Below are 22,397 nucleotides of genomic sequence, written 5' to 3'. Positions count from 1 at the left end.
GCTCTATGGGGTTTATTGACTTTGCAATTGCCTGCCCTGGTTTTTCCCCCATGGACAATTGCATATCAGGAGTGTGCAGAGCTCCTGAACTAGGGTAGGAGGCATCTCCTACCTTAGTAATCATCGTGAAAACCACCATACTGTGTTGTGCAAATGTACAGATGTTCAAACACTTGCACATGCTTTAATGTGAATAACTGTACCTGCATTCATTTTGAAAATGTGTATAAAACTGTGTGGTGTAGTGGTTAGAGTGCTGGACTAGGACCAGGGAGAACCAAGTTCAAATCCCCCTTCAGCCATGAAACTCTCTGGGTGACTCTGGGCCAGTCACATATCTCTCAGCCTAACCTACCTCACAGGATTGTGAGGATAAACATAACCATGTTTATTGGTTATAATAAACGCTCCGGTCTCCTTGGAGGAACAGCAGGATAAAAATGTAATAAACAAACAAACAAACAAATGAATGAATAAATGAACATAACGAGTTCAGGGTACAGGACCCTCAAATGCATGGTACAGACAGGAAGTGTACTGAGTGCTGTACCTATGTTCAACATAATGTGTGAATAACTGTACCTGTGTACACTCGTACAAGTGTTGAACTTAATGTGTGAATAGAGTGATAGTATCTAAAGGAATGTCCATCCCAATTCTTACTGAGCGAATGGTTCTGCAGAATGGGCTATGCCATTTTACAACAAGTTCATCCATCTCCCCAGATGTTTAAAATCCCAGTGGCCCGATCTAGCCAGGAGCCATACATATTGCATAGAAACAGACTTTTGCTTGAGTATCCCAGCTGGATAGGGAACACTGTACACAAATGGTCACTGTGCAGCCTGAATACGCTGAATACTGAATACTGTGCACAAGGAACACTCTGAATACAGCTAGAGGCTGAATTTATCCTCCCTTCATCCTGATGAAGAGGTGATCAGTGATAGTTGGAGTAACAGCCTGGGCTGCTGGGTTTGTATAAATTTGTCAGTGTTTGCTTCAGTACCCACTATAGCTGTTTATACATGACAATATTTTGCCCAGATTTTCACATAATTTCCAGTTAATAATTTATTCTTAAAAAATGAACACTTTGGGGAGTAGATCTGACGAGGATATGACAGGGTGATGAGCTTATTAGCATTTCAAATCTAGGCCAGCTCTTTCCAAAATAATCTCAGGACACAATGTTTAGGCGATAAAGGAATGCATTTCTTTGTCAGTGGCAAAAAACACCCATAAGGGTTATTGGACAATGAGGCAAAAAGAGAAAACCAAACCAATGCTCCTAGCTAATTTAGGGCGTTCTCAGACATTTGCTAGACCCTGGGAGGATTTTACATTCCTCTATTGTTGGAGTACTAAGTGTGGGCGACATTTATTCATTTCATTTATTTAACATATTTATATACCACCCAAAACCTATGTCTCTGGGCAGTTTACAATAAAACAGTGCAAATTAAAACAAAATTAAAAAGTTAAAACATTAAAATAATTTAAAATGTATTATTTAAATAAATAATAATAAATGATGGGGGATGACATGACATCCAGTGTTCCCTCTAACAGGGATTCCCAGATGTTGTTGACTACAACTCCCATAATCCCCCAAGCACAAACCATTGGAGGTAGGGATTATGGGAGTTGTAATCAACAACATCTGGGAATCTCTGTTAGAGGGAACATTGATGACATCCCCCATCATCATGTCCTGCAGGGGAACAGGGTTTCTTGCCTTGCTGCTGGAGATATTTTTGCTGAGGTGGTGAAGGTTGGGCTGTAAAATAAGTGGCCATTTTCTTATCTAGGCCACTTCCATTCAGAAATAAAATGTGGGAAATTCAAAGCATGCATGCAAGTTCCAAACACAATCTTATTCCTTATACACACACTGCTGCAGGCTTCCACGCTACTTCCTAGCATGATCTTACCTTCCATACACACATTAAGCAGGGACCTCATATGATTTCCATAGCACCACCTGCTGGCCAGCTCTTGCATTCTGAGAATAAACTACCCCTTTTCTTGTCGGGACTGGGGAAAGGGGCGGGTTCTTTTCAGAATGCAAGAGCTGGCCAGCAGGTGGCTCTGCCAAAATCGTGCAGTGTCCATGCTTGGTATGTGTACGCAGGAGAAGATTGTGCTATAGAGTAACATGGAAGCCTGCAGCAGCAAATGGATGAGGATAAGATTATACCTGGAACTTGGCACAATAGCCTTAAATATCCCACACAATTACTGCATGGAAGTGGCCATAGAAAGGAACCCACCCAAACCATTAAAATATTTACAAGATGCAATTTGAAAGATTATGAAAGATGTCCTTCTCTCAGCTTTTCACCTGGCACATTGACTCCCCAACTGCATCTCTCTCAATTGGAATTTGTGGTTTCCTGTGTCTGCTTTAACTTGCACACACCAATTCTGCTTTCAGCAGTTTTGGTTTCTTATTTTTGCTCTGCTTAGCTGATCAGGCAGTTCTGTAGCTATTTGTAGAGATAATTTGAGGAGAATTCTGTTCTTGCTTTGCCCCCTGCTGGTCTACCACATACATTACTTAATTGTAGGATTCGGAACCAAGATCTATAATGGAACCTTTTCACCCTACATCACTGTACAACAAAATAAATCTTGCACCATACAGGGTGGCTTCTTCATTATTTATCCGTAGGAATTCTGACATGCACCAAGATTTGATAAAGATACTTCATTATATGTTGTATTTACTTGAGGGTTTATGTGGTGCAGAATCATGATTGCTAGCTGTTTATAACGATTACTGCAAGAATAGCAAGCATTTGCTAACAAGTTTTAAAGAAGGCTATGGACCTACAGAAATACATTGGACAGCAACATGGATTCTAAAAACAGGAAACCAGTGAAGAGTATTGGGAGCTTCAAAAACTGGCTTTCTAATCAGTTTGATAGGTAAATCATACAAAAGGCATAGGGACTTAGGAAGCTGACTTATACCGAGTCAGGCCATTGGTCCATCTAGCTCAGTTTTGTCTACAGAAACTGGCAGTGGCTTCTCCAGGTTTCAAGCAGAAGTCTCCCTCAGCCCTATCTTAGAGATGCCTGGGAAGGAACCTGGGACCTTCTGCATGCAAGCATGAAGGTGTGATTCCTAGAGTGGTCCCATTCCCTAAGAGGAATATCTCACAGTGCTCACACATGTAATCTCCCATTCAAATGCAAACCAGGGCAGACCCTGCTTAGCAAAGGCGGCAATTTATGCTTGCAAGACCAGCTCTCCTCCTGCACTGCTGGGCCTGTTGCCAAGTGATCAATGGAATGCATCAGCCTTTTTGTCACTAGTGAGTTAAGCTCACCCACACACAAGCTGGTTATGGGATAACTGCCATATCAGGTGTGTGGATCCATTTGAGAATTTTTTTGGAGTGAGGGAAATACTTTTTAAAAAACAGGGAGTGGAACTGGAGGGCCCAGGTTCTTTGAACCCATCTGCTCAATTATAGCTACACCCCTGCCTGCAGGCTATGGTAGAATCGCCATATGTGACTTGATTTTGCCATATGAACCATATGTGACTTGATTTCTCATAACCGGACTGTCACAAATAAATGTAAATGGGTGGATATGCTTTCCCCATGATGCCATCAGCCCTTTCTATGAGACAGGTCCAATGACATAGGCGAAAGAGAAGAACGGGCTTAGGAACCATCCCAGGAGAAAGCCCCACCCTTAGGGCTGTCCTTAGGGCAGGGTGACCAGGGCAAAGGACAAGATGCATGCATCTAGTTTGACATTCCAAGGCCTGCGATTGGATGGAGGTAGCCCACTAATGGCCGACCCACACGATATATTAAAGATCATGGCCCAGTTTTATACAAACTTGTATGCATTGAAGGATATTTCTGTAAAGGACATTCAATCCTATCTAGATACAGTATGTTCTGCAGTCTGAATGAATATGGTCTCAGCTATTCCCTCACTGAGGGGGAAAAATGCTCTTTGATCCATCCTGTAACGATAGAAGAGGTCAGAGCAGTTATCTCAGTGGGAAAGAACACATCAGCCCCGGGGCCTGATGGACTGACATGGCCTTTCTATAAGATTTACGCAGACTAGCTACTACCAGTTTTAGTAAAATTATTTAATTTTGTCCTAGACAATGGGTGTTTAAATAGGTCCTTTGGGGACGGCCTCTTAATTTCACCCCCCAAGAAAGGTGACACCACTTTACCACAAAACTGGAGACCAATAACCCTCACAAATATCGATTACAGAATCTTTGCCAAAATCCTAAATAATAGATTGGCGAAAGTGGCCCCTAAATTGGTCCACAGCTTGCAGACAAGCGCTATCTCAGGAAGAAAGATGACAGACTCATTGTGTCTGCTGAGAGAACTTTTTTACTCTATACAGAATGAAAGTTGGAAATGTCACCTCCTCTTATTGGATCAAGTTAAGGCCTTTGACAAAGTGAACCACAATTATCTGTGGACATCGTTGAAAGCTAAAAGTATACCACCCCTATTCATTACTTGGATACAGCTGCTCTATACGAATGCAAAGGTGACACCACAGATTAATGGATGGTGGGGCGACCCGATCATTTTGCATTCAGGTGTCCGCCAAGGATGCCCACTGAGCCCATTACTTTATGTTTTTGCCCTGGATCCGATCCTGATCAGGATTCAGAGAGAACCCCATCTGCAAGGACTCTCGGTCTCTATTCCACCGGCCTGCGAGATCTTCCCGGGAGGGAGGAGGAGGGAGAGTGAGAGCACTTACATTTATATACCGCTCTGTAGCTGGAAGCTCTCTAAGGGATGGGATAGCCGAACCACCTGTCCACTCAGAACCGCATACTGAGTTTAGGGTAAAATTTGTAGCTCATGCCGATGATGTTCCATTACTGTTATCGAATGAAAATGAAATCTCTGTAATACTAGACCTCTTCTGGGAATATGGCAAGATCTTGGGCTCAGAATTAAATTCTGACAAAAGTGTATTTGTTAAAATGGACCCCGGACGCCAGCAACTCTCATGCCTACCCATCTCTGAATGTAAAAGTGAAGGGGCCCCAGAGTCCAAACGGAAGTGGGTAGATACAGTAAACATTTTGGGGATTGAATATGGGATTAAGGAAAAAGTCGGGGGGGGGGGGAATTGGACAGATTGGGAAGAAAAAGTAATGCTTAAAATCATCATGTGGAAAAAATGGAGCCTTGCCATGTACCAGAAAGCGGTTTACATCCGGACTTACCTAGTGCATAACCTGGCGGTAGTCTATCCTTCCCTGCTCGATCTCCTTCGGAGAGTTGAAAGCCAGATCTTCCGTCTAGTATGGCACACAGCGTCCTTCCCTTTGGCCCGTGTGGTAGCATTTAAGGAGGTTGAGCAGGGAGGCCTAGCCCTACCTGCCCTGCAACCCTATTTTGTAACTGAATTCATGTCCTACAATTTTGGAAACTGGATTTTCATGAATGTCCATAATATGTCCAACCTCCTGCAAAAAACCTGGGTCTCGCTTTTCGCTCTGCGTTGGCGCAAGTCAGCATGGGGCATAGCATGGTGGGGGAAAGGATGTTTCAATGGTAATATCACACAAGTATTAAAAAGAGAACACCCGGACTACTTGAGAGATTTGTTATTCACACTTTAAAAATTGAAGGTTGAACCGGATCTATTTAAAGGATCCTCCTCAGTTAAGCAGCTAAGGAAAACAATTTATGGAGAGATTCTAGAAGTGGGTTTCTTAAAACCTGATTTAGAACGTAAACGCTACAAACACCACACTTCACAGTACTTGTTGCAACCCAATCACCCTATCGCTCTCTTTAAGGAGAAAAAAGTCCCATTCCATTTATGGGAAACACGGTGGCCCTTATACCATCAAGTACTACCACTTAATGCGGCTAAACCATGGCTCCCAGAGGACCAGCAAGAGTGCCCTAAAATCACCTGCAAACAGAAAGCTAGTGAGCTAGGTAAAACATTCAGGGAAACCCACTCACATTTCTTAAAAGAGTGTGTGGTAGCCAAAAGAGTGTGGCAGGGAGTAAGCAAGCTGTTAGAGTGGCCTGATTTGGAAAAACAGACTTGGGAAGAACTAACCTCGGGTTTGAGCGATAGAACCTCCTTTCGAGGTCCCAGAAAGAAATCTTCAAGGAAACGGGACGGAACGGGTGCCCCCATACTAGGGAATTGGAATGTTCCCCTCCTCGTAATCAGGTTAGTAAACCTGTATGTCATTTATGCAATGCTCCTGCATAGGAATAGGGAGGGAAGACACGATGAAGAGGTTCACGCAGATGAGACAGTAAATCTCTTCTGGAAAAGTTTGTATGGTTATGTGCAAAATGACAAGAGTATCTCTTCTAAACAGCAATGGGACAAATTGTGGAAATGGACGTCGGACGTAACCCCCCCGATTATCTGATGTGCCTTGTAATCCCCCACCCCCGAGTTACAGTAGTACCTGCATATACTTCATAACCTTGTGGGTTTCCAAATCCTTGTGTGTAAATCTTTGTAGATATATCATGTACAAACAACCACTTTGTATATAATTGTGCTTTGGCAACGTACTGTATGCTTTGGTAGTTTGTTGGTTCAATAAAAAAATCTTGTCCTATAAAAAAAAAACAAAAACAAAACAAAACTTGTCCTATCTTGGAGATGCTGCCAGGAAGGGAACTTGAAACCTTCTGCTCTTCCCAGAGCAGCTCCATCCCCTGAGGGGAATATCTTACAGTGCTCACACTTCTAGTCTCCCATTCATATGCAATGAGGGAGGACCCTGCTTAGCTAACAGGACAAGTCATGCTTGCTACCACAAGACCAGCTCTCCTCGCCATTATAATGGAGGTATGATGTGATTTCCTTTTTGTGATTATTGCCCTCCCCTTGAATATTTAGGGATTGGCTTGCCATAGGGCTTTGGTATTGAACAGAAATGTAGGGCAGGGTGGGAGAAGTAGGCGTATTTAAATTGAAGTGGATTGGACAAATTGTTGGTATTTAATATATTTTTATAATTTAAAAAACCCATCCAAAAGGTCCTATAAGTGGCTTGTTTCATGGCAGAAAATTACAAAAACGTCTGGAACAAACATTATATAAACGCACTCTGCTCAAGTTGATTTTCAACACAGAAGGTCTGAGAACTGTGAAGCATGTCTTGTGCTTTTTATTTGTATTTCTTTAGAAATGCATTATATGTCCAAGCTGGTTGGACATGTCCAAAAACCTCATTCACACTATTTATACTGCATGTCATCAATCAGTATGATTCTGTAATGGTTTGAAATGTTAAGGAGGCCCCGCACATGCTGATTCGCCCAGCCTTGCACCTCCCTAAGGATGCCGCGTGCTGACCCGAACCCCACCCCCCGCAGAATGAACTCATGCAACTTATCCTGTATGTACAAATAGTGGGCTGCTGCAGACATAGAATATTCTGAAGTAAGAGTTGTGCTCTGAAGCCGTGGCTGTAGAAGCAGCGTCCCTGCAGTTTCCTGCATTGCCATCAATGGGGGAAACTGCAGAGCTGTGGCTTCCACAATTGCTGCTTCAGAACAGTGTCTGAATGTCGCTCATGCTCAGAACAACAGAAGAAACACTGCTTCGGGACCTTAGATGTCCCCAGCAGCTATAAGCCTTTCAGTTTTTTTAATCCAGCCTGGAAGCTGCTCTTTGGTCCCAAAGGGGGCTACCCATCAGCCAGTCTTATAATTGGGAGTCTATGGTAAACGGAAGTAGTTTATTGAGGCTTCTGAATAAATGTAGATGCATGTGCTTTCCCCACATTGCCATGATGACCATCCATCTTAACCAAGTGCTGTCACAGCAGAATTTATGGAGGGAATGGTGCTCTCAAGGTAAAGTGTGCCGTCTAGTCAGTGTCGACTCCTGGCGACCACAGAGCCCTGGCCTGTGGTTGTCTTTGGTAGAATACAGGAGGGGTTTACCGTTGCCTCCTCCCGTGCAGTATGAGATGATGACTTTCAGCATCTTCCTATATCGCTGCTGCCTGATAGAGGTGTTTCCCATCATCTGGGAAACATACCAGCGGGGATTCGAACTGGAAACTTCTGGCTTGCTAGTCAAGTCATTTCCCCGCTGCTGCACCATTAGGTAGCTGTACTGACCCAAATAACCAAAGCACTCATCTCTGTGTTAAAAATACCCAAAGGTAGGCCCACTGAGTTTTGTTTGAGATGTAGATTTCGATGGCTTGCCCATTAACCCTGACGGGGGCGGCTTCCATCACCGTAGGTCTCCCAAGCAGAGGAAATTCTCATTCTCCTCTTTCCCTGCAGAGACAAATGAATCTTGATGGAGCCAGAGGGCTCCTTTCAGTGATTTCAAATTAATCTGTATTTAAAATTCTGATTCCAATAAATTTTTAATTTACTTAATTAAAATTGTTTTCTCACTAGATCTAAATAATGGGATTTGAATGATAGAAAAATGGATTGTGACTGGCTTTCTGAAGTGCCCTCTCATCATGTCAGGGGAATAAATATGTAAACATGTGAAAAGCTCAGAAGACAGAAACTGGGAGAGTGTTGCTGCTGCGCTGCTGCTCTCCGGACTTTTCCAAAACACTTGGTCGCTTTTAGGGTCTCTCCTATTCTACCACCCCCACAACAGAGCAAATTCCCAGAAGATGCCTGCTTGAGAGGTCCTATGGCAGGACTGGCCATTTTAGCACCTTCAGTGGCAGATGCTGAGGCTCAAGAAAGTGGTGGGTCCTTGCTGGCGAAGGAAAGGCATTCAGGCTGCACGGCAGTGGCTGAGTGGCATTTTAGGCTACAACTCCTTGTTACCATCGCAAAGCAACAGCCAAAGAGGGGGGACAATGAGAGCTCAGGAGGGCAGATTCCTTACTTGCTGCAGCTACAGCAGAAGCAGGGCCGGATTAAGCTTTTTGCTGCCCTTTTACCATTGTTTTTTTTTAAAGAGCACCGCTGTGTGGTGGTGGCATTAGCTGCGAGGGGAATGTTTCCCTGGCGGGATGGGGTGTGGTTGCTGCAGGGAGGGAGGGTAGGGGGGGAGTAGGGGAGAGTTTCCCCTTTTACCTTTGAAAATGCCACTGTGCGGCAGGATGGGGGGGGGCGCAAGCTCCTTCCAGATCCCCTCTTCCCATTTTCAGCCTTTCTCCACACGTGGAAGAAGCCTGAAAATGGGCTGCACAGCAGAGAGGCCCGTGCAGTCACTTGGGAGGAGGGGAGCTGGAAGGAACACTGCACAGTGGCGTTTTCAAAAGTAAAAAGGGGAGCTCTCCCCTTCTCACCCCACCTTCCTGCAGCTGCCGCCATGACCTATCCCACCACGGCAGTGGCGTTCTTTACAGGGCAAAAGGGGAAACTTCCCCTTTGCCTCCCTCCCCACAGCTACTGTCGCCGCCACACAGCGGTCTTTTAAAAAGGTAAAAGGGGGAGACTTTCTCCTCACCCCCCCTCACCCTCACTGCATCAGCTGCATCCTCCAGAGAGGGGCAGCCAAATTTGAGGTGTGGCAAAATTTTGCCACTCTTCAAATCTTGCTGCCGTGGGCAAATGCCCACTGCACCTCTCCGTTAATCTGCCACTGAGTAGAACTGCATGGGGAAGAGAGCGCTGCTAATTAATCCTGCCTGGAGACATGGAATTAAAATTCCAAATAAAGTAGTTTATTTAGAAAATCCATTAGGGAGATAGATTAAAACCTACATGCCTCATTGCTAGTTACATACATAAAGGATGTGGGAATGGAGAAGAAGGAAGTCTCTTTCTCAGGTGAGAGAATGAAACCTGAGACTATCAGTCTAAGAAAGGGGAATCAGAGTAGAAAAAGCATGGTCGGAGGGGAATGCCCTTACTGGCTGTCTCTACCCCTAATGCCCCTTGTAGTCAATAGAGTTGCTGGTGCTGAGTCAATGCCATCAGGAGCTGCATCTCCAACAACCGAACCATTCAAGCAATAAAGGCACTGCTTCTGTGTGCTCATCCAGAGACCAATAGCAGGTCATGCAGCATGATGGCTCCGGCTGCAGCAGGCCAGGGCTTTTAAAAGTGTGCAACCAGACACAAAACGTGCAGTCCCCTCCCCGCCAAATTTTCTAAAAGAACATTTTTGCTGTTGAACAAATCAAGTCATGCAAGAGTTGTCTTCTGTCAGATGGAGAAAAAAGTAACTAACAATGAGAAAAATAAAGTGAGTAGTCCAGTAGTCCAAGCTCCTCTAGAATGCACACCCTGATCAAGCATGCCCATTTCTCCTTTCCTTTTGCTGGCTGGCCATTCATCAGGTAGAGCTGCATAAGCATGCAGCTCTACCTGATGAATGGCCAACCTGCAGGCAGTGCGGCTCGAGGCGGGGCAGGAGAGAGAGGAGCAACCCAACCAGACTCCTTTGGAGACAGGATGGGGGGAGTTGGGAAAGAAATATGTGGGATGGGAATATGTTAAGTTGTGCGTTGAAATGTTTCTGCTCGTGCATATTTGCATAAATATACCTGTTTTATATTCTTACCTTCTTGTAAGTTCAGTTGCGGTGTTAAAAATACTGCTTGTCACGGTGTGCACGTGCATAGGGGGAGAATGTGGCGGCAGGGGTGTGGGCTCCAAAGACCTTTAGGTCCAGGCTCCAAAATTACCCACGTGCACCTCTGCCCTTCTGCAATAGCACTGCCACATTCCCAGTTCTAAGGACTTCTACCTACTCTGTGCATGCTTCGAATGTCATGAGTGTCATGGAACAATCTATGTGTGCACAGACAAGGAAAACACACAGAGGTGTGTTGTAGCCGCACAAATACTACACGTGTGAATGATGCTCAAGTTCTACTGTGCGGTTCTGAATCTTCCCTTTAAAAACCCCTGTAGTAGGCCTCCATCCACGTACAGTAGAGCAGCAACTACACTGTATGAAATCTGCCTCCTCGACCGCCCTCTCTCAATTATGTTTTAAACATAAAAGAAAACTTGAAGAATAGATGAAGCCCTCTATTTAATTTTTTAAAAAAGTAATTCTCTTCTCTTCATAGAATTCCCTTGAGAGTGCCAGCCTCTTGCCCTCCTTTTTTTGTAGGTATGATGTCTCTCAATCCTTTTCATGTCCCCGCACAAGAGAACTCTTTTCAAAACATCTGGTAGAAAGAGCCTTGCTTACTCGCAAATGTGGGGCTCAAGGCTGCCACTCTGATGAAGACTTTGCAGGAACTGGGGCATGTCTGCACCTTATTCTTCCCCAGAACCAACAAAGGCTGGTTAGTAAAGGGTCTGGGAAGAACCATTCAAGCAACAGGGAAGGGAAGCTGTTGTAGAGGGCCTGGTAGAGACCATAAATGCTTCTCTAAGGGAGGGCAGGATGCCTCTTTGTCTTAAGGAGGCAATCATTAGACCATTTCTGAAGAAGCCTGCCTTGGATCCCTGAGTTAAGCAATTACAGGCCTATCTCCAACCTTCCATGGCTGGACAAGGTGATTGAGAAGGTGGTGGCCTCCCAGCTCCAGACGGTCTTGGAGGAAACTGATCATCTAGACCCATTTCAAACTGGCTTTCAGGTGGGCTATGGGGTGGAGACTGCCTGGTCAGCTTGATGGAGGATCTTCAACTGGGAACTGACAGAGGGAGTGTGACTCTGTTGGTCCTTTTGGATCTCTCAGCAGCTTTTGATACTATTGACCATAGTATCCTTCTGGAACATCTGAGGGGACTGGGGGTGGGAGGCACTGCTTTGCAGTGGTTCTGCTCCTACCTCACAGGCAGGTTCCAGATGGTGTCTCTTGGAGACTCATTCTTCAAAATCTGAACTTTCCTATGGTGTGCCTCAGGGCTCCATATTGTCTCCGATGTTGTTTAACATCTACATGAAACCGCTGGGAGAGATCATCAGGGGATTTGGTGCAGGGTGTTATCAGTATGCTGATGACACCCAAATCTATTTCTCCATGTCAACATCATCTGGAGAAGGCATAACCTCCCTAAATGCCTGTCTGGAGGCAGTAATGGGCTGGATGAGGGATAACAAACTGAGGCTGAATCCAGATAAGATGGAGGTACTTATTGTGCAGGGTAGGAACTTGGGAGATTATTTTGATTGGGCGGTTCTGGATAGGGTCATGCCCTCCTGGAAGGCACAGGTATGCAGTCTGGGGGTGCTTCTGGATCTAAATCTCTCCCTGGTGTCCCAGGTTGAGGTGGTGGCCAGAGGTGCTTTTTATCAGCTTTGGCTGATATGCCAGCTGTGTCCATTTCTTGAGATGAACGACCTCAAAATGGTGGTACATCTGCTGATAACCTCTAGCCTGGATTACTACAATGTACTCTGTGTGGGGCTGACTTTGTATCTAGTCCAGAAACTGCAGCTGGTCCAGAATGTGGCAGCCAGGTTGGTCTCTGGGTCATCTAGGAGAGACCATATTACTCCTGTGTTGAAAGAACTACACTGGCTGCCGATATATTTCCGGGCAAAATTAAAGGTCCTGGTTATTACCTATAAAGCCCTAAACAGCTTAGGCCCTGGGTATTTAAGAGAACGTCTTCTTCACCATGAGAACCACTGCCTCTTAAGATCATCTGGAGAGGTTTGTCTGCGGTTGCAGCCTAATTGTCTGGCGGCTACTCGGGAAAGAGCCTTCTCCGTTGCTGCCCCTGGACTTTGGAATGCGCTCCCTGTTGAAATAAGAGCCTCCCCATCTCTGGCAACTTTTAAAAAGGCACTGAAGACACATTTATTCACCCAGGCATTTTAATTAGATTTATAGTCTAAAAGTTTTAATCCTGGGTTTAAAATGTTTTAAATGTTTTTTTTTTAATATTTTAAATGATTTTAATTGTTAATTGATTTGATGTTTTAAATGATTTTCATTGTAAACCACCCAGAGACGCAAGTTTTGGGCAGTATAGAAATATTTTAAATTACAAAAAACCAGTTTTGACCTCACAGTTTTGACCTCACAGATGATGCTGATGAAAGTGATGGGCAATCCTTGGCACCAGAAGAACAAACAGCTCCTGTGCCAGAGAACCCAAGAATTCAGAGAAGTGTGTGTGACAGGAGACCACCTAAAGGACTTCAAGTCTTTGTCACTGAATCAATTCAGTTCTGGTTGTTCTAAAGGGAAGGGATGTGTTGTATTCTGTCTAGTCATTTGTGTTTTGTTGTTTGGAGGCTTGTCCCAGTGGGGATCCTTTAGAGAGTGTGGGGGGTGGAGTCAGAAAGAAAAGGGAGGGTACGGAGAAGGAGAAAATGGAGTTGCTTCTGAATGAAGTCTTAGTTAAACCAGCATAAGATTTCTTCATGTTTACAAGGGAAGCAGTTATAAAACTAGGGATGTGCATAAAACCGGTTCTCCCGGTTCGGTTCAGGTCCGGACCGGGTCCGGACCGGACCGGGGAGGTTCGGTTCTGGTTTTGCCGGACCACCCCCCGGTCCGGTTCCGAACCGGTTCGGATCCGAACCGAACCGGTTCGGATCACAAAAAGTGGCTGGTTTTGAAGGGGACATTGTGTTCTACCTGCCACCCAAATTTCAAGTCGATTGGACCTTCCTCTGATTTTTTACAATTTTTTTAAAAAAATTAATTCTTGCCCATAACTCGCAATGTGGAGCCCTTAGGGGCAAAAAAGCTGGGGTGGGTGGTAGCCACCCATGGGTGTCCTCCACCCCCAAAATCCCAAGGCAATTGGTTGCTCCTAGTATTATTGGTGAATTTTTGAAGAAAATTTTTTTTCCATTGCCTAGAATGGGGGTTTGGGGCTGCCCCAGACCCGCCTCTGTGGGGTGGCAGCACCCCCAAAGTGGGTCCGGGGCCATGGCAAAAATGCCCTCAGTCTCTCCCTGCAATCCCCGTAGAGATAGGAGTGATGGTTCTGTTGTTTTTCTGAGGTGTTCTGAGTGTAGATTCTATGATAGCTAATGAGATTTCCAATGAGACACCATGAATCCACTCTCATTTGCTATCACAGAATCCACACTCACTCAGAACACCTCAGAAAAACAACAGAACCATCACTCCTATCTCTACGGGGATTGCAGGGAGGGACTGAGGGCATTTTTGCCATGGCCCCGGACCCACTTTGGCGGTGCTGTCACCCCACAGAGGCGGGTCTGGGGCAGCCCCGAACCCCCATTCTAGCCAATGGAAAAAAAAAATTTCTTCAGAAATTCACCAATAATACTAGGAGCAACCCAACAATTGCCACCCCATCTTTTTGGCCCCTCTCTCTGGGCGCCCTAACACGTAAAACCTAGTCAGTCCATCTTAATGCCTACCTACTACCACCACTCCTATCCAAGCAAGTAAGAGGAGGACACTCAGAGAGACAACACCCACTCTCTGATCTAACAAAAAGGCCACTGCTGTGCTGCCTGCCAGCACAGCAGCAGCAGCGGAGCAGCACACTAAGCACAAGAGCAGCACACACAGAGAAGAAGCAGGAGGCGGAGCAGCAGAGCAGCAGACCTGCCGCTCTGCATGATGGGTGACGTGATGCCCAAAGAAACCACCGCCTCACTCAGTGCCTGCCACTGACTAGGCCCGACAGACAGAAGCCAGCCAACCTGCTCTGCTCTGCTCTGATGCTCCCCATGGATGATGCACACACACCCTACATCTGCATCCCAATGACCAGACCAGACCAGACCAAGTGCGCAGAGTCAGCACAGGCCAGCAGCCACCAGCCCAGAAACAACAACAGCTACTACTGCTACCACCACAACCAGTGTTGCCGCTACAATAACATTCCCAGTCCAGTCACGCGCGCCACAGCCTGAGCCTAGCACACAGCCAACAGCTGCTGCCAGCCAGTGCCTGGCAAGCCCAGCCAACATGAGGAGGAGAGAGCTAACAAGTAGACGGCGCACGCACATCACCAACCCATCACGACGGCGCAACTGCAAGGGGAGAGGGCACAATTACAGGCAGCAGGAGGAGGAGGAGGCAAGGCAATCCTAGCACAGATTTGAAAGTTTAAAATCCACCAGGACATCTTCTAGAATCTAGACTTCTGTTTTTTCTACCACCAGCTGTAGTGTCTAGTTAGTCAGTGTGCTGTGCAGCTGAGCTGAGCTGAGCTGAGCTGCGTGTGAGGAAGGGTGATTGTAGCTAGTTCTTTAGTTTCAGCAGACTGAGCATTGAGCATGGGCAGTGGCCTTGGGAAGCAACACAATTACACGACACTCACCTGCTGCTGCTGGTCCTAGAAGTTGCCTCTTCTCGTCTTCACCTCTTTGTGTGTGTGTGTGTGTGTGTGTGTGCAGTGAGTGCATGCCTTTTGCCTTGCTGGAAAGAAATGCTTCTCTGGTCCACCACCACATATCTGCTCAAGGACACAGAGGCCCAAGGCAGAGGTGGTGGTGGCACCAGTGTGAGTGCATGTGTGCTGGTGGTGTTTGCCACCACAGGTGTTTTGTGTGTGTATGTGTGCGCTGCTAGCTAGGAGGGGGGAGGGAGGCAGGGAGGGAGGCAGGGAGGCAGGGGGGAGGAAAGGGGAGGGGGAGAGGGATGTAGAGGGGATTGAAGGGGGGAGGGTCCGGCTCAGAGTTGGTCAGCCACATATTTGTGCACACACGTGCTCACGTGTGTGCTTCGGTGGGAGAGACCAGACTCTCATCATCTGCCAGACCGGGGTTGGGGGCAGGTGAGGCGGTGGTGGGCTGGAAGGGAGGGAGGATGGAAGGTGGTGAAGAGGAAGGGGAGAGGATGAGAGGGGAAGGATGGAGGGAGGCATGGGGGGGAGGAAAAAAAACATGTAGACAGACACACACCAGAAAGCATCCACACACAGAGACAGTGCTAGGCATCCATTCACACAGACAGACAGACACACAACAGGAAGAGACAGACTGAGCCTGCACCACACACACACACACAGACCCGATTCCCCCCCTGCACAGTTATCAATCAATATGTTGTGTTGGCAGCCAGTTCATTGCTATTCTGATGGTTTTGGGTTTTTTGCCATCAGCCAACATCAACAGTGACCACAATCAAGATGAACATAAGATGATAATAATTCATTCGTTTCATTTCAAAAAATCACCCAATCATTTTCTCCATGTAAACCAAGCCCACCACACATGATTTCTGGTGACATTTTCAATAAAATCAATTCATTTGGCATTCATCATTTTGTTCTCCCTTTGTCACCTTTTTTTCTTTCTTTTGCATAATTTTGAGGCTTGATTTTGACATGGGGTTTTTAAAGAAAAAATTATTTACATGTTTATTTACTAGTATTTACATATCTACACTGCATTTTAGAACGTATACCCGCCGCTGCCGCTAAGTCTAGTACTCCGTGGGCTGTGCTACTTTGGGGGGGGGGGGTGTGCCGTGCCCACGCCAGGTCCCCAAATGCTGACAGGTGGATAGATAAAGGGCCTGTGCTGGTCAGCATTGGGTTTCTTTTTAGGTGGGCGTGGGCATTGTAAACATCTGGCCAGTCGCAGCACTACAACTACTACTACAACTGCATCTCTGTGTGGGCACACTACACGCTGCGACTGGCTGGCACGGCTCAGCATCTGTCACGTCAGCTCAGCTAGAGGTGGAAGGGGGGAGGGTAGGGATAAGCAGAGGTCGAGCCAGGCAGGTGACCAACCATGGGGCAACCCACGGTAATCACTCGCCCGGCTCAAACTGCAGCTTGGGGTAGCCCAACAGGGGGAGGTTCACCTTAAGGAAGACCAGCTGCTCCACCAGACCAGGGTCCAAGCGGGAGCGAGAGGGTGTCACCACGTCCCCGGCACGTGAAAACACCCGCTCGCTCTGGACACTGGTTGGGGGGCAGGAGAGGAGGCGCACAGCCACCACCGCCAGGTCCGGCCAGACTTGGCGGCGGCTCGCCCAGAACTGTGTGCAGTCCACGCCGTCTCCCTCCACAGGCTCCTCCAAGTACTGCGCAATGCATTGCTCAGCACTGGAGGGGGGCCTGGCAGGTCGAGCCTCCCGCATACCAGGCATGGCGCCATAGCAGAACCGCTGAAACCACTGGGCGGATCTCGAGTCGGTAGCAAATGGCTGCTGCGATGGCGCCGCCTGGGATGCCGTGCTGCTGGACTGGGAAGAGGGAGGGGAAGGGGAAGCTGACGCCGGCTGGCCGCCCATGCTGCTGCTGGGTGCGGGTTGGGCCGCGAGGGCTGCCCCCGCACCACTACCAACACCCTGGTCTCTGCGGGCCCTAGCGGCCTCATCCTCCCTAACCTTCTCGACCAGGATGCCCTTCCACCTGGGCAAGTCGTCGGCACTCACGGCATTGCCCTTGAGGGCTGGGTGACAGAGACAAGCGAGGACATACTCCTCCCTGTCTCCCAGCACATCAACGAGCCGCTTGTCAACCCCAGACCTCAGCCTCCCAGCCAGAGCACGACCCTCTGGCGTGGTCAGAGAGATATGGAGTCCACCCATCAGCTTCTCGAGACCAACAGCTGTGGGCAGCGCCTGGCTCAAGGGAGTGGTGTCGCCACACAAGCCCTTCGTGGCAAGCTGGAAGGGCTCGAGTGCCGACACCGCCTCGGACATCTGCTTCCACTCTGTGTTCGAGAAGTCGCAGACATCCAAGGACTCGTCCCTCGCCAGGGCGACAAGGGCTCTCTCCTGCTCCAACAGGCACTGGAACAGGAGGAAGGTGGAGTTCCACCGCGTCTCCACATCCGTAGGGATGAGATGGCGAGGAAGGCCAAGGTCATCCTGCTTCTGGCGAAGCAGTCTCCTGGACTTCTCGCTGCGGTGGAAGTGGGCGGCCAGCTTGCGGGACTTATCCACAAGCGTGGCCGTGGCAGCAACAGCAGCTGCGATGGGGCGGGCCCACTTCTCCTGGGACGCCTTCAGCTCCTTAAGGCCAAGGGCGTCCCTGACGGTCAGATGGAGCGTGTGTGCCATACACCGTATGTTCACACAGTCCATGACTGTCTCGACAGCGGCGGTAACGTTGGCTCCATTGTCGGTGACAATGAAGCCGCGGGAGAGGTGTGGACACCCGCCAATCCACTCCTCTATCTGGCGGTCGAGTACGGCCGCCACCTCCTCCGCGGTGTGCCTCGTGTCCATCGTCTCCACGTGCAGGACGGCCCACCTGTGCCGTAGTGCAGCGGGAGCCGCGCCGGACCCGGAAGCATCGCCCGCGGAGGTCCCCTCACTCTCCGGTCCCCACCAGTGGGCAGTGAGGGCCAGGAAAGAAGCGTGCATCCCACTGACACTGGTCCAGAGGTCAGTCGTGAAATGCACGCTTGTCCCGGCCGGAGCTGCACGCAGCTCGGCCGACACGAGCTCCCTGCACCGGCGGTACAGGGAGGGGACCACGTTCCAGCTGAACGTCGTCCTTGAGGGGATGACGTATTCGGGAGCCAGGTATTGGAGAATACGGCGGAAGCCGTTGTTCTCGACCACCTGAAACGGCTGGTCATCGGTGGAAATCATCTCCCCTATGAGGCGGGTGAGGTGATGATGGTCCACGCGAACAATACGCTGGCTGCCCGAGGACTGCATCCACCGCTGGACGGGCAGTGTAGCCTGCCTGCTGGCTGGCACACTGCCGCTGCCCGCCCTAGTGGCAGATGCACAAGGCGCACTAGCGCTGCCAGCCTGTCCCCTGAGACCTGGGTGGTGACGCTCTAGGTGTCTCCACATAGGCGTCGTACCCAGGTGCGCAGGGTCCCTTCCACGGCTGACAAGCATCCTGCAGTGGACACAGCGGGCGTGGAATGGATCATCTTGAGGGACCTCAAAATGCACCCATACACCACTGCCCTTGGCCTCCTGCGCCCTGGGCGCCGTCCTAGGCCGTTTCTCGCAGGGTGGCTGCAGTCCTAGGGGGGGCGGCCGCCGCTGCCTGCCCACTGCTGCCACCCAACCCGCCCCTTCCGCCCTCCACAGCGGAGGAAGGGCCCGGCTGAACTGGCATCGGAGAGGCAGGCCTCTCCTCCACCACCTCGCCAGACCGCTCCCCACCAGAGTGTCAGGCTTCACGAGGGGGGGCCCCACTGAGCGGCGAAAGGATAGGGGGAAGAGGCCCCAGAGGGAGGGAGAACCTGGCTGCATCGCTGCCAGCCGCACGGTCCTCACCACCCTCTACCTGCTCTTCCAACTCCACAGTCTCCTCCACCTCAACAACTGGCGGTAGCTCAGCAGCACCTGGTGCCGCCGGCGAGGAGGGACCCGCCACAGCCCTAACGGTGCCTCTGCCTCTGCCGCGATTGGCGGCAGCAGGCGTGGGGAACTGAATCCTGCGCACCAAAGATGGGGCCGGAGCAAAGAATTCTCCAATGGGGAGAACTGGGGTGTCCTCAGGCTCCCCGCGTCCTCTCCCTCCCCGTGCCGCAGGCGCACCCCGCACCTGGCCTCTCCCACCTCTGCCTGCCAGCCTTGAGCGAGCCCTGCCCGCCACACGGTGCTCAGACATGCTGCTAGGTCAGAAGGAGGGAGACTTTAGGAGGAAGGCCAGAGAGGTTCAGAAAAATAATTTGGAGGGGCTTAGGGGCCAAAAAAAAGGCAGCTGATTTGGAGGCGGCGGGGGGGAAGTTTGTTTTCAAAAAAGGAAGCCAATTGGGGGGAAAGGAAGACTTTTTGATTTGGGGGGGAAGCCAATCGAAGTGAGGGGGAGGGTGTCCTTTTTGAATTTGGGAGTCAACCACCAAGCCAATTGGGGAGATGGGTCTGGGAGGGTTTTTTTTTAGAAAAATAGGGGGTTAAAGGGTGGAACCCCGGTGTGGGAGGGTGGCACGGGCAGTTGGGTGGAGTAGTTGTGGTGTGGGTGGCAAGTTTTTAGCTTTTTTGGGGGGGGAGAGTGGATGGGGGGAGGGCACAGCACCTACCGGGGGTGGGGGAGGGATGCAGTCAACGCTTGGGAACCTGCAGATCAAAGGAGGAAACCCTTATTTAGTGAACTGGAACACAAAGTGTGGGTTCTGGGGGGTGGTTCTCAAGTAATGCTCCTGTGGGGGGAGCATCAAACTCAATGCAGCCTATTTAGTGACTCTGAATTGCACACAACCAAAACCAGAACCCAGTCACACCAACACAGAGGTTGAACCCACCCACTCTGTGACTCTGCCCGCCCAATGCCATGGCAAGCAAGCAGCAGCAAACACTTGATGGCAGCCTCATGGATTGAACATCATGATCATCATCATACGTGTGTATTGGCCCAGCATGTAGTGGCAGCATCAGAGCCCAGCCAGGACCCCACTCAGACTGCCCCAGAGGCAAGGAAGCACTCTGGCATGGCATGGGCCCAGCATGTAGTGGCAGCATCAGAGCCCAGCCAGGACCCCACTCAGACTGCCCCAGAGGCAAGGAAGCACTCTGGCATGGCATGGGCCCAGCATGTAGTGGCAGCATCGCATCAGAACCCTGGACCCCACTCAGACTGCCCCAGTGGCAAGGAAGCACTCTGGAAGGCACCTGTTCAAAAACCACCTGCAAGACGCATGCAATGCAACGCAACACACAGCAGCAATTTCTTTACTGGGCATGGGCATGAAGACACAAGTTTTACAACAGTACATCTCCTCTCCAAGGTTCCCTCCCTCCTCCCCACACCCAAATGCATTTCAGAATAGGGGTGTCCCTATTTAAAACCGCCAGCTAGGGAGAGAAAGGGGCAACAAAAGGTGCACAATCGCACACGCACTAACCCCTCTTCTTCCGGTCCTTCTCCTGCCGCTCACTGCTGGTCACGGATTCGCCGCCGCCAGCCAGCCACCCTGGGCTGAGACACAGCAGGGCGGCCGCACAAGGCACACAGGCAACCGGGGTAGTTCAACAACGATGGAGGGGCAGAAGTGAGGAGACAACACTATTTGTGTCGCTCAACTCACCCCCAAGCAGAGACAAAATCAACCAAAAACTATAAAAAGGGGAAAAAAAATGATGGCAGCCGCCAGGTGGGTAGGCTACTGTGTGCGGCTGCAGCTGTGGGAGAGGAGGTGGAAAGTGAAGGGGAGCAGAGAGAGAAAAGACTAAGAGAGAGAGAAAAGAGAGGGGGGGCAGGGACAAAGAGAAAGAGAGGAGAGAGAGAGAAAAGAAAGAGAGAGAGAGGAGAAAGATGATAGAGAGAAAGAGGAGAGAGGAGAAGCGCAGCGCAGCAGGGAGGGGGGATTCAGGTGTGGGGGGAGGACACAGCAGTAGCAGCGGTCCAAAGAGGTGGGGGGAGCAGAGAGGGTGTGTGTGGTTGGGGGCTAGTGTGTGGCAGGGGGCCTGGGGTAAGTGGAGAGAGTCAGGGGCAAGGAGGAAAAGAGGTGGGGTGGGGGAGCAGAGAGGGTGTGTGTGGTTGGGGCTAGTGTGTGGTAGGGGGCCTGGGGTAAGTGGAGAGAGTCAGGGGCAAGGAGGAAAAGAGGTGGGGTGGGGGGAGCAGAGAGGGTGTGTGTGGTTGGGGCTAGTGTGTGGCAGGGGGCCTGGGGTAAGTGGAGAGAGTCGGGGGCAAGGAGAAAAAGAGGTGGGGTGGGGGGAGCAGAGAGGGTGTGTGTGGTTGGGGCTAGTGTGTGGCAGGGGGCCTGGGGTAAGTGGAGAGAGTCGGGGGCAAGGAGAAAAAGAGGTGGGGTGGGGGGAGCAGAGAGGGTGTGTGTGGTTGGGGCTAGTGTGTGGCAGGGGGCCTGGGGTAAGTGGAGAGAGTCAGGGGCAAGGAGGTAAAGAGGTGGGGTGGGGGGAGCAGAGAGGGTGTGTGTGGTTGGGGGCTAGTGTGTGGCAGAGGGGTGTTGGGGGGATGGGGAGGGGGCAACAACAAACAGCAAAGGAGAAACTGGAACAACTCGGGCAGCAGCAGCGATTAGGCTGGATGGGGTGGTTGGGGGAGGAGCTGGGCCTGGGCTAGGGTCTGGGAGGAGGGAGGGTGGGGGGGCAGGCAGGGGGGGAGGAGGAGGAGGAGGGTAGCAAAATATATAAAGCAATATATATCAAGAGAACACAAGCCAGAAGTTAAAAAAAAAATGAAAAGAAAGACTATAACCAGCAGAAAAAACTTGGGTGTGGGGGTGTGGGGAGGGGGAACCAAACACAGACTCTGAGGGGGGCCACTAAGTGAACAGAGACAATGAAACCACAATTGCTGCAAATTAATAATAGCAAATGAATAAGCGGAACTGCAAGCAAAGAAAACTGGACTCTGTTTGGCAGCAGCAAACTTGGGAGAAGGCTGGATGGGGTGGGGTTGGGGTGGGGTGTGGTTGGACTTGGAGGGGCAAGTTTGGAGCAGGGAACCAAAACTGATTATATGGGACAACAAGAAACAACAACAGAATCCTCTGGGGGTGGGGGGGAGGGATTCAGGGAACCAACTCGCAGGGCAGCAGCAGTCAGCAGAAACAAACAAAATGGTACAATTTAAGCAAAACCAGCAAGCAATATATAAATGAAACCAATGGAATGCAATGTGAAAATCAAAAAGTTGGACAAAAACAAGGCAGGACAAAGAGCAATAATTAATGGAAGAAGA

The sequence above is a fragment of the Hemicordylus capensis genome, chromosome 4 (genome assembly GCF_027244095.1).
Source record: "Hemicordylus capensis ecotype Gifberg chromosome 4, rHemCap1.1.pri, whole genome shotgun sequence".
In the NCBI taxonomy this organism is placed as follows: Eukaryota; Metazoa; Chordata; class Lepidosauria; order Squamata; family Cordylidae; genus Hemicordylus; species Hemicordylus capensis.
Note: the sequence above shows the minus strand (reverse complement) of the source record.